Source organism: Tribolium castaneum, chromosome 3, assembly GCF_031307605.1.
Source record: "Tribolium castaneum strain GA2 chromosome 3, icTriCast1.1, whole genome shotgun sequence".
NCBI classification, from domain to species: Eukaryota; Metazoa; Arthropoda; class Insecta; order Coleoptera; family Tenebrionidae; genus Tribolium; species Tribolium castaneum.
The window spans coordinates 9,202,850-9,217,044 of NC_087396.1; the positions used below are offsets into that span (position 1 = coordinate 9,202,850).

Here is a 14,195-nt window from a genome sequence, read left to right on the forward strand (position 1 = left end):
TTAGCAAAAATCCAAAAAAAATGCGTGGTCATGATGGAAAATGCACCGTACCATTCGATGCACTTAAACAAACTGCCCCCATTTTCTGGTAATAAAACTGTAATGCAGGAACGGTTGATTAATCACAACATACAATTTGATAAAAATATCACGAAAAAGCAGTTGTGGGAGTTAATACAACCTTTTAGAGAAAATTTAGAAAAACATTATGTAATCGACAAAATTTTGAACGACCAAGGCCATGAAGTTCTTAGACTACCCCCAAACCATTGTCAATATAACCCTATAGAATTGGCATGGGGGTTTTCTAAGAAGTATTACAACAAACATATAAGCGAGCAACCACCTTCAAGACATAAAGTTGCCAGGGTTGGAACCCCTGTTACAAACGTAACATATCTATTACTTTGGTTCTATGGTTATTACGCTATTACGTTTTATATAAAATCTATTACATTTAGGTTTGATTAGTTTTTATTGATATTGACGGTGAAGCAAATTTTGAAAATTAGCGCCACAACCGTTAGATGTTACTGTTTTAATGTCAAAAGTCAAACATAACATCAGTCATCCCATCAGCTGTCAATTTGGTTGTGTAATGTGTGCTTGTGATGTGTCTGTTGTGTGTTGTGTTGCGGGATTTGTCTCTCATGCACCTCATGTGCTCATGCGTGGTCATTACTTTGGCGCCAAAACCCAACCTAACCTCTCTCTTTCTCTCCGAGTTTGACAATGCTGTGAAGCCTAGAATACTGTGAAGGATTGCGCTTTTTTTGTCTTTTCCCGAAAACGCGATTCGCGACCCTGTTTCACGGTTTTAACTAATTACCATGGACAAGTAAGTTCAGATTTGAGTATTTAAAAAATGCAATAGAAAATAACGACTCTCTTAGGTTTATCACTAATCGACCAAAAAAACTGAAACTGAAAGTACTGAAACTCAAACGACTGGTTCAGTGGCTGGAACTAGTCAAAGTCAAGAAAGTGAGGAGACACAGTCTTCGCTATCATCAGAAGACACGAACAAGGAACCAACAAATAAAAAAAGAAAACTTCAGTAAAAGCAAAAATTTAAAGAGTCATGGTTAAAAAAATCATTTTGTAAATGGCTAGTGAAAAACAGTAATGGGGAAGCGTTTTGCAAATTATGGTGTAAGACCATAAGAGGAGAAATTACGCATCTTGAAAGACACGAACGATCAGCCCTCCATCAAAAAAAACTAAAAAACGCCACTGAGTTGCCAAAGGTGTGATATCAATATGAATATTAGCAAATGTTGACATGAGTTTTTAGGTCTCCAACTTTTTTAATAATAAAAAAGAAGAGAGAACCCAACAAGGAGTGCGGGGAGGTGAAATAAAATTGCTTGGATTTGTTGCGGAACATAATTTGTCTTTATCAATTATGGATCATCTTCCTAAATTGATTAGCTCGGTGTGTTCCGACTCGGAAATAGCAAAGCGCCTTAAACTATCAAGAAGGAAAGGGACAGTATTAATGAAAGATGTGGTGAGAAAAGAACAAATGACTGAGCTGACGAAAACTTTAAAAAACATAAAATTTTCTTTGATAATCGACGAAACGACTGATACATCCACTTTTAAATGTTTGGTGTTGATTGCACGATTTTATTGTAATAAGGAGAATCGTGTCCTAGACAAGTTTTGGGGATTAGTTAGGCTTAAAAACTGTACATCACAGGGTATTTTTGATTCGATAAATCAACATTTTTTGGAAAATAATGTACCGATCACAAATCTAATCGGACTAGCAGCCGATAATGCCACAGTCATGATGGGTGCGTTCAACGGTGTGCAAGCCAAGCTAAGGGAACTTGTGCCCGATCTTTATGTACTTGGTTGTTCATGTCACTCGCTTAATTTGTGTTCAACACCTGCCTGTCTTATGCTGCCGACATCAGTAGAGAAACTGACTAAAGATATTCATCTTTATTTTGCTCATTCAAGTAAAAGAACTGAAAGTTTTGAGGAATTCCAGACGTTTACCAATGTTGAAAGTCACAAAGTTCTTAAACTTGCCCAAACTCGATGGCTGAGTTTGGGAAGTGTAGTAAAACGAATTCTTGAGCAGTGGCCAGCATTAGTGTTATTTTTTCAAAACGAAGCCGATGTGGAAAACGTTCCAAAAGCGAAACTTATTTTACAAGCATTGAGCAATCCTATCTTTAAATTATATTTTCAGTTCCTTGCTTTCATTTTGGATATCATCAATCAAATCAATGTCGAATTTCAATCTGAAAAGTATAAATTGCACGTGTTACTTAATCGTCTCAAAAATCTGAACATGACAAAGTTGTTTACCATCCGGATTATTACTTGGACATTTCGAAACTGTATTTGGGACCAAGAGTAGTGATAACATTACTAGAATCAAAGTTGCCTCAAACAGATTTAGTACCTTTTTTTACATCATGTTTGAATTTTTACATCACCTTTTATAAAGAAATTCAAAAAAGGTTCAAGTTTAGCGACATGGTTTTACGTTTTGCAAGGAATTTGTGTCCGAAAATTGTTACACAGAATCCAGAATCCTTAGTCGGTATGTGTATAAGATTTAAAGACAAACTACAAGGGATGGATGTCGAAAAGCTTAGTTCCGAGTGGAGAAATTTGAAGCATAATGATATTTTGTTGGAAAATAATGACAAAAGTGTAGAAGAATTTTGGAGCATCGTTTTTGAAATGAGAAATGGGGTGGACGAGTTCATGTACCCAAACTTAACTATTTTTGTTAAATTATTTTTGTCATTGCCTCATTCTTCTGCAGGTGCAGAAAGAGTATTCTCTCAGTTGAACTTAATTAAAACAAAGAATAGAAACAGACTGGATGTCACAACGTGTGAAGCATTACTGCATACTAAACAGCTTGTTTCAAATGTGAAATGCTTTAATTTCCAACCTACCAAAAATTTTCTGACTTGTAACTTAACAAGAGAGAACGTAGAAAAGCCTGATAAAACGGAAGAAATTGCTGACATATTGTTTTAACTTTTGGTATATGCAATATTTTGATTGTTGCTGTTATACTTATAGGTATAGTATTAAATATTGAAAAAAAGACTTATTTGTTTTTATGTAATTGTTATCTATTTGTATTTCTGTACTTTTTTAGAAGTGCAATTTCTCCTAAAATTATATAAAAAGACTGATTTTAAAATTTAGATAGGTAGATAGAATGTGACCTTTGTAAAGCTAGGTTCATACATTTTGTGTTATTAACAGATATATATTTGTTGTTTTTTGCAATTTAATTGCTTTCTTTGAATATTGTCGGATTTTATTTTATGTTATAGTTCAGTTGTTTCATGTGGATGTTGCAATAATACATTATTTTGAAAGAATTGAGATTTATTTAATAAAATGACGTTGCTGAAATTAATTTTGATTAAAAAAAATCTATTACAAATTACAGGAATCTATTACAATTCACCGCGAGATGTCGTTACAATTGCATAGAAAGCAATGCCCAACACTGAAAGTTGCCAATTTATGGCTTGAATCTCTTTCACACTGTACGCCTGTTATGTGGCAAAATTTTTGTCGACATTGTGAAGACTTAATCTATGCAGATTGGACAAAACATGTGGGAAATCTTTCATATACCAATATACCTCCATTCATTATTTCATTAGGAGAATCTGACTCAGAATCGGATTTCGAATCAGAACCAGAAAATTAAAAATTGGAAATGACAATAGTTTAAATAAAGTTAACCACAATTATTAATATAATTGGTGTTATATTATTTCTATTATTAATTTAATACTTTTTTTTAATTTGGAAGTATATAGGTAAGGAAACAATGCCTGTGATCAAGGCTGACATTAATATGTTAACAACTCTAACCTACAAAATCAAATTCCAGTGTCACCAACTAAAATGCCATATTTCCATAGCCACTGCGAACCTAAATACGTCGTGAACGGCATATATACAATCTTGCTCTGCAGAAAAATGATTGAAAGGGTTGTCCAAAGAAACTGCAGAAGCTTTGATTTTCACCTCAAAAAGCTCGTATTTATGCATATCATACTTGCTAAAAGATTTAAATTTTTATTACGTTCTTACAAGACGATTCAGTTCAGATCCAGTGGAATCAATCTTCGCAAATGTACGTCTTCGTGGTGGTTCAAATGACCTGACCGATTGTAGAGCCGCTGAACACGCACTACGCCAAATTCTAAGAAGTGGCTTAATAAAAAGCGTGAAATCAAGTAATTCGCTTTCAACATTAGAGTATATCAGTGAGGCAAGACTACCAACCGAAAATTTGCAAGATCCTATAAGCGAAATTTCAAATGTTTCTGTTACACTAAACGAGAACATTATTGCAAAACTTGAAAATTTGGGTATTGTCTATTTGGGTATTGACAATAAGGCTCTTCAAATAGAATCCGCAGCAACAGCATTTTTGTGTGAGTACCTTATTATGAAAATTGAAGACCGTGTGAATAAGTGCAAAGATTGTTTGACACCGCTACGAAATACACATCTACAAAAGAATAGCCCGTTACTTGAGTTAATTTACAACCAAGACAGAGGGAAATTAAACTATCCCAATAAGCTCTTTGTAGGTTTGGTAACTTTTATTGTGGAAATAATTGTTGAAATTTTTACAAGTTTGCCCAAATAAAATCCAGACATTATTTTACGACAAATACTTGTTTCATATCTTCCAATCTTTCGATGCAAAGACCATTGTAAATTAGTGTGTAATGTGTTAGTAGAAAAATTAATACCTCCTATACTAACGAATTACTGTAAATTACAGTCAGAAAAAATTAAAAAAACATCTGTTAATACAAAAAAACGAAAATTGTTAAAACTCAATTAACAAAACATTTTTATTTTGAATTAATTTTTTTTTATTTGAATCTCTATTATTTGTATGTGTGAATGTACGTATGGTGGTATTTCACTTAATTAAAAAAAACGCCTTAATTGCAGGCAACCCGCAATTATTGAATGGGGAAATACAGTAGCGCTCTCTAGAAACCACAAATAAGCCCGGTAACTAAGAATACGACTGGCCGGATAGAGACGGTACGTCTCTTGCTTGATCTAGGACAGTGTTCTTCAACCTGTGTTCCGCGGAACCCTAGGGTTCCACCCAAAGGCTTTCGGGGTTCCGCGAGTCATTGCTTCAATTCGAGAGACGTCGGCCGCGCCGCTCTTCAGAATGCACATGCGTCAATCGGAGTTTCATGTTGAAACATGTTATCCATTCGCATAGTTGACTTACACTGCACTTAACCTTAATTTTCAAAAATATGTAACTGTACTTGTGGTCGTAGTTTTGTTGTTGTTTTAGGTTTAGACAAGCAAAGGTAAGTTAACTTACAGTTTTAAAATAAATTGTATTTTGTTTGATCCTAACCTAGAATCGTTCAGAAATATGATGCTGAATTGGCTCAAAAGTGGCAAATTGGAATCACAATCCCAAGAACAATCCTCTTGCTATCTTGAAAATTCCAACTGTCTTCCGCCAACATTAGACTCGACAGATATTATTGGAGAAGAAAATAAAGCGGGAACAACAAGTCGAAAAAAACGAAAATATGATGAAGATTACTTGAACTTCGGATTTACTTGGACTGGTGATAAAGATGAGCCAAATGGACTTTGCGTAATATGTGAGCAAGTAGTGAACAACAGCAGTTTAAATCCTGCAAAGCTGAAGCGACATTTGGACACTAAACATCCGACTTTAAAAGGTAAAAGCGAATATTTTAAAAGAAAATGTAATGAACTAAATCAGAAAAAGCATACCTTTGAAAGATATGTTCGTGATGATAATAAAAATCTACTAAAAGCATCTTATTTAGTTAGCTTGCGCATAGCTAAACAAGGCGAAGCTTATACTATTGCTGAAAAATTAATTAAACCTTGTACGAAAGACTTAACTACATGCGTATTCGGCGAAAAATTTGCAAGCAAAGTCGATCTCGTCCCATTGTCTGACACGACGATTTCACGACGAATTGAAGATATGTCATATTTCTGCGAAGCGGTACTAGTAAATCGTTTGAAAAATGCTAAATGTGGATTTACTTTGCAAATGGATGAGTCCACAGATGTAGCTGGATTAGCAATTTTATTAGTATTTGTGAGATACATACACGAATCTTCTTTTGAGGAAGATATGCTTTTTTGCAAGGCTCTGCCAACTCAAACAACAGGTGAAGAAATATTTAATTTACTTAATGCTTATTTTGAAAAACATTCAATTCCTTGGAATTTATGCTATCACATATGCACTGATGGAGCCAAAGCTATGGTGGGTGTTATAAAGGGCGTAATAGCACGTATAAAAAAGCTGGTTCCAGACATCAAAGCTAGCCATTGCTGCCTTCATCGTCATGCTCTCGCTGTCAAACGGATACCAAATGCTTTGCACGAAGTACTCAATGACGCCGTTAAGATGATTAATTTCATCAAATCCAGACCTCTAAATGCCAGGGTATTTGCCCTATTGTGCGATGATTTGGGAAGCTTACATAAAAATCTCCTTCTTCATACCGAAGTAAGATGGTTATCGAGGGGAAAGGTCCTAACGCGATTTTGGGAATTGCGTGATGAAATTCGAATCTTTTTTAATGAACGTGAATTTGCTGGAAAACTTAATGATACTAGTTGGCTTCAAAATCTGGCCTACATTGCAGATATATTTTCATACCTGAACGAAGTTAATCTTTCACTTCAGGGACCAAATTCTACAATTTTTAAGGTCAATAGCAGAATAAACTCGATAAAATCTAAACTCAAGCTTTGGGAGGAATGTATCACCAAAAATAATACGGAATGTTTTGCTAATTTAAACGATTTTTTGGAAACCAGTAATACTGCATTAGACCCGAATTTAAAAAGCAATATTTTGGAACATTTAAATGGCTTGAAAAACACTTTTTTGGAATATTTTCCTCCTACGTGCAACAATATTAGTTGGGTCGAAAATCCGTTTAATGAGTGTGGTAATGTGGATACCCTCCCAATTAAAGAAAGGGAGCAACTGATAGATATACGCACTGATACAACATTAAAGTCTACTTTTGTACCGGATGGCATTGGCCCATTTTGGATAAAATTAATGGACGAATTTCCAGAAATTTCCAAACGTGCCGTAAAAGAATTGATGCCTTTCGTGACAACCTACCTTTGTGAGAAATCGTTTTCTGTTTACGTCGCACCAAAACCCAAGTACAGAAATAGACTTGACGCTGAGGATGATATGCGTCTCCAATTAACAACGATCCATCCCGATATTGATAATTTGTGCAATAATAAGCAAGCGCAAAAAAGTCATTAATTTTTATTTTTTATTTTATATATTATTTTATTTGGAATATTTATCTTTTTGTTTAAAGTTTGTTTAAATAAATGCAAATTTAAATCTTATTTAGAGTTTTTATTACCAAAGCACGGGCTCACCTTGTTCGTAACAAGTCAACGCAGCTGTCCCTAAAATCTCATCTGGGTGTATTACTAAATGAAGGGTTCCATAAAAAAAAATATCTCGACAAAGGGTTCCGCCGGATGGCAAAGGTTGAAGAACACTGATCTAGGAGGTCGTGTTCTGGAGATACATGTTCTGGCATCAAAAATTGTTTTTTACGAAAATTTCTTCAGTACCAAAACTCCACTGAAAATTTAATTTTTGTATATTTGGATGAAACGTGGATTTATCAAAATGGCAGCAATGTTCGACGGTGGGTTCACGAAGAAGACTTAAGAAGCAATCCTTCAAAAATTAAAAGTGAAGGCAAAAGGTTCACTATATTACATACGGGATGTCGGTTTGGCTTTTTGGAAGGATGTGACCTTTTACTGGATGCGGCGAATAATGACAGAGACTATCACAAAACTATGAATGGAGAAATATTTCAAAATGGGTGATTAACCAATTAATTCCTGCTTTAGCTAAACTACCATTTAAATCTTTTGTGATAATGGATAATGCTCCGTATCACTCGATGCAATTGGAAGAAATGCCCACGTCGTCTTCTACCAAGAGTAAAATGCACGATGGTTAAGATTAATCATCATATAGAATTTGATCAAAACTTCACTAAAAATCAGTTGTGGGAATTAATATAACCTTTAAAAGCAAATAATCAAAAACAGTATGTAATAGATAAAATTTTAAATGACTATGGACATGAAGTTCTTAGATTACCCCCATATCATTGCCAGTATAACGCAATTGAATTGGCATGGGGGTTTTCTAAGAACTATTATAATAAACATATAAATGAGCAACCTTTAAGCAGAAATAAAGTTGTAAATCTATGGTCGGAATCACTCATGAAATGTACACCCGAAATGTGGCAAAATTTCTGTAAACACTGCGAACAATTAATTGCTTCATATTGGACAAAACACATGGGCAATTTTCGGTTTGCAAATATTCCTCCATTTATTATTTCTCTAAGTGAGTCTGATTCAGAAACAGATTTTGATGTTTCGGATTCTGAAATTTAATACTTAACACTTGGAATAATTTGATGTTTAATTTGTTAAATTCTTTTTTAAGAATTTTTATTAAAATATAACTCCGCTACATTATATAACGTTATGTGTAAATTTCATTTCAATTAAAATTTTTTATGTTCTCTAATGATAATGTTTGACTAATACAGAACCGAAAACTGAACCGCAACGTAAATTTTGTTGTGAACCGGAACTGAAGCCGGAAGAATTATTTTGATTTTTTTTTGAACTGTTACGGCAGAACCTTTAAAAATAAATCGTCCTTTTAATTAAAAAAAGGAAAAATTTGGTACAATATTATGATTACGCCCTTGTGTGCAACTATAATAATTATAATATTATTTATTTCTTTACATAATTATCATTAGAATATAAAATTTATATATGTACCAGTTTCAGTTATACCTTAGACCGTTTTTAGGAGATACAATAATTAAACACATTTAGACTAAAAAAAAGATTTAACACATTTATAACCGATGTAGTATTGGAAACCGGACCGAAACCGAAACCGGAATTTATATTCCGTTTTAATTTTTTACTATCGGACCGGCATCAAAATTTTCTTGCTCATCTAGAACCGGAACCGGAATGGACCCAAAATTTTACTCATTTAGAACCGAAACTCGAACGGAATCTTTATTTCGTTGGGTCCGGGTCTCTGCTATTGAGAACGTACGTATTCAATTATGACTGTGTTAAAAAATGTGACAAACTGACAACAGTGCAACAATGTCACATTTTCATAGATAGTCCGAATTTGAAACAATCGTGAACCATGTATATGTGTTGAATTTCAAGTCGGTCGGATCATTTTAAAGCCCTGGTCTGCAAGGTTGAATTGGGGGATGTTTCTAAGAGTTGAATCAAAAGAGTTAAAAGTAATACCAAATGAAAGCTATTATTAAGTTGTTTATGTGTGTTAAATTTCAGGTCGATTGGATTATTTTAAAGCCCTGGTCTTCAAATTATTATTGGTTCTGCAAAATTGAAATTCCCCTCCTAGTGGTGTTCCTGTTTTTTTTCACTGCACTGCTATCAAGCTAAACAACACAATTAACTAAAAAAATCATCACCACTAGGTTACAATCATCATTTTTTTTATTAAAAACCATAAAAGACACGATGTAAACAACACGTTTGTAATATTGTGACGTATCAACGTGGCGGTTCTCCCACTCCTCCACAGAGTTACGTCCAATGCCCATCCGAAAAAAGCCTGACCCACCCATGTACTCCCCGGCAAATTTGCAGATTAATTATTAAATGCAGTGTTGGGCGATTATGAATGATATTATCGAAATATTTCGATATGTCTGAATAATCGATCATTCGATTATACTTTAGAAATCATTCATAATCGAAATCCAATTCATTCGTATCGTTCCGAACACTCGTTTTTCGATTCGATGATATTTCGTTTCTCAAATGAACGAATGAACCATGGTGGGAAACTGGGGAATAATCGAACTTGAGTTTTTGTTATGTTGGTGGTTCATCGGCTGTTTAAATTTTGTAAAGTGACACATTAGATTAGGAATTTATCAAAACAAAATTTATTCAAATTTATTTACATTTGCAAATTTGTGTTTAAAAATACTTGTTAGAATAGTTCCCAGGGTTGGAGTCTGGAGTCTTGGATCAATCTTTTAACACCGGTGATACGGCACTTAGGATTATCGCAAATGTTTAGACCAAGAGACAGCCCGGAACGACTTGCTCGGGATACGAAGTACCAAGGGGGCAGAGGGACGGTATCCCAGATAGCGAGAGAAAAATCAGCCGGGAGGGACATTGAATTAGGCCGTGAAACAGTACACATGTGTCCAATACTAAATTAAATAAACTTTGGTCTGAGCGTCTTGAATTTTATTTCAATAATCTGAATAGCGTTTCTAACATACTAGATAATCCAAATTTTTAGGTTCCAGTCTATTTCTTCGGTTATTAGTTATGATGCCTGTTTTCGAAAACATACATTCTCGCGTGACGACACGCATGCGCACTGGACAATAATCGATCATTCGAATAATCATTCGATTATTTCAAACGATTATTTCGATTCATTCGATTATTAAAATATATCGATTATGCCCAACATTAATTAAATGCTACTCATACGTGATGCAAGTATTCATAAAACCCATACGTTAGCAAATTAGGATTTCATTTCCATCAACACTTAAAGCTAACTCAGCTTAGTACCACGAATTGATGACATAGCGGTCGAGATATTGAAGTTTGTAAATATTATCGTCTAGACTAGCACTTGTGGTGTTTATAAGTAGTACATGTTTAAAAATTAATACACAGACACTTATGGCTGAATATAATTTTTTGCACGATTGAGCTCTGTTTCATTGTTTACTACGCCTGTTTCCTAGACAGTATGTGGTGTTTACTAGTTGCTACGTCGAAAGGCGTCAGTAAGTAAATTAGGCGTCGGTAAGTAATTTTGTCGACGCCTTGGACGTAGCAGCCAGTAAACATAACCTGCTGTCTTGACACTTATTTTGACATTATTTAATAATTATTTAAAAAAAATTAAGAATCGTGCAAAAAACGCCATAAGCATCACGAACGTTAAGGATTGCCGATCTCAGACAATAATTGGAGTCGTCGCTACGCTCCTCCAAGCAATTGTCTTCGATCGGTAAAATCTCCTTACCGTTCTTGATACTTAATATACTATTCTTCTTAGTTTTGTTCGAGACGTCGCGTGCTTTACATACGATATTACTTAAATTTCATTAAAATAATTATATTATCGAAATGAGTAAGCGATAAAAGATTCCTTCACGGTTTCCGTGAAAAAGACAAAATCTAATGACACAATTCAAGGTTCGACTTCTGTAGTTTCTGAAAAGGAAACAAAAATTCGGATTCCACATCAAAAGACAAAAGTAAACAATCCACAAATGCAGAAACAGTACCGTCATTTCCGAGCACCTCTGTGAAAAAACCAGGACCATTAGACATTTCGCATTCCGTTAGTGATGGGCCTACACAACCAATTTTGAAATTTTATAAAAAAAAAACTAAATTCGGCAATAGATACAGACAATTTAAAAAAGAGTGGTTCAATTTATGTAACGATTGAATATAGTGTAATTAATTGGTGATTCAGTGTTTTGTTTTTGTTGTAGACATTTTGCAATCAGTGTTGACGAAAATACCGTATTTATTATTGTGGCATTTAAAAATTGGAAACGGGCCATGGAAAGGGATTCGGGATTTAAAAAACATGAATTTAGTGTTGAACATAAAAACAACCAAATGAAGTGAATTTCTTTAAAAACAATGACGCTGGAAGTGTTGCGTCTTAAATTAGCGGAGCTCATTTGGCACTTGTGCAGGAAAATCGACAGTACGTCCTCATAATAGCAGATATTTTGCGATATACTGCTACACAAACAATTACACAGCGCGGCCAACAGGAGGACTTGACAAGTTCAAACAGAGGAATTTTTTTAAGTTATTAAATTTAATGGCAAAATATAACAACATAGTAAAAAAAATTGAGCGGTCAAGACCATTATAAAAATGCCAAATGTACAAGCCCCAAAATTCAGGTTGAAATATTAGAAATCATATCAAAATTGATTTTAAGGCAAGTATCTGCAGAATTAGAACGAGCGTCGTATTTTGCAATTATATGTGATGAGACCAAAGACATTTCTAAACAAAAACAAATCTTGTGATAAAGTACTACGTTGATGGAATTGTTTATGAACGAATTTTGGGATTTCAAGCAGCAAGTTCTTTAAATGCTTCACCTCTTTCTTTTTAATTACATCAAAACTACGTTAAGTAAATGCCAGATTGCCATCCAGAATTGCATCGCACAGATCTACAGTCCATTCCACGAGGATATCCCGATAAACCATAAAACGTCACGGGACAAATACAGAAATACGTCCATACTGCTATCTTCTTTTATACTGTAAAAAGGCATGCGACAAAGATAGAACGTACCGTATTAAGCATGTCACACTTTCTATCCTCTTTTAGCTAACGAAAATAACAAAGACGGTGCTTGTTCGTCAAGTGTAGTATTAGACATTTCTTCGTAGAGCAATCTGCATAAATTTCACTTTTTTCCAAAAACAAATTTAAATATTTATTTCAAATTTATTATTACTTATATTATAAACAATTAAAATACACCTGCATAATTCTTACGATTTTAAAGAAATAACTATACCGGATGGTTGGATTCAATCTCATCCATATATCGTTTCTAACGTTGCAACAAATAAAAACATGTTGTGGTTTTGCTAAATTTATTGAACTCCAAAAGGAAATACGTCCTTCTCAAAAACCGACAAAATTGAAGCATACATCATTCACTAGATGGTCCGCTCAAGTTTTTGCTACATTTGCAATGAAAAAAGTTTTAAGTGAAGTATTAATCTTATTAAATAATTTAAACTCTGAAAATCACGACCGTTCTGCTGAATCTGTGGGTTTACTGCATCAAATTGATTTTGATTTCGTGTTTTGTTTGTGTATGTACTCCAAAATTTTGACAATGTTCAAAGATGTAAGTGACTATTTACAAAACTTAACATCAGACATCGCAAGTGAATTTTCCCATCAAAATGGCGGAATCTTATTGCACTAGGTGAGTTATCATCTTATTAATAGTTTTAGAGTAAAATATAGAACTGTAACTAAAATAAAAATTAACGAAAACTAAGTACTTACTAACTAAATTGAATCGAAATGAACATAATTACAAATTTGCTAATAGACAAAATTAAATGTAATCTAATTAGTTTATGTGCCCAACGAAAATTTTCTTGGCCCACCAATGTGCCCACCCAGATTTGGAAGCTAGTACCGCCACTGCCATGACAGCATCCAGTACCTTAAGAACAACCTCTACGAGGATGTGCAGAGATCAAAAGATGTATGAGGGATGTATGGAGGAAGTGTGGGATGTATTTTACTAAAGGGAAGTATGTATAATAATCAAAATTTAGATCAGCTGTTTATCCCGCGCAATTTTCAAAATACCATTGATCATAAATCAATTTCGTGTTTCTCGACAATAAATCAAAATTAAAAAAAGGACATGGTTGCATAGCCAATAAAAGCACCTTCAAAATGATGTGTTATTCGACGCATCTTGCAATTTAAATTTTCTGAAGGGGTAGCCCTGAACGCCAGAGGGATGCAGAAAATACTTTGGGGGTCATTCACGAAACTTATCTGCAAATCGTTGCTATAACTGCAACTTGCAATTCCGTTACCGAGGCTTATCGAGATATTTGCAACCTAATTCACAAAAAAATTGCAAGCTATCGGCATCTTATCGAGTAGCTAACGAATTGCCCACAGCACATTGATTTGCAAAAATAAACGTCACTTGTCAAATATCTGAAGCAATTCGAATTCAAAATATCGTGTCTATTCGTAATTTATGTAATCTGTGTATCTGTGTTAACCAAAAATGGGAAAGGGAGTTAAGAATGATGGGGAATGGCGCAAAAGAAAACCCAATTTTACCGCGGTAGAAGTAGAGGTATTAACGCGCGAAGTAGAAGCTCGTCGTCAATACCTTTTTGGTGAATTAAAAGGGCCTCAACTCACACAGAACGTAAGGGATCGCTCATGGACTACCGTAGCCGAAAAAGTAAACGCGGTGACCCCAACTATACGTTCCGTTACAGAACTGAAAAACA

At 34.3% G+C, this 14,195-nt stretch overlaps 1 long non-coding RNA gene across 1 annotated transcript; it reads left to right on the top strand.

Annotated features, from left to right (window-relative positions):
* Window positions 1-5,096: 5,096 nt before the first annotated feature.
* LOC135265704 (uncharacterized) lies at window positions 5,097-7,416 on the top strand. Its single transcript, XR_010333488.1, has 2 exons — window positions 5,097-5,348; window positions 5,403-7,416. It is a non-coding gene; the product is annotated as an uncharacterized LOC135265704 (long non-coding RNA).
* The last annotated feature ends 6,779 nt before the right edge of the window (window positions 7,417-14,195 follow it).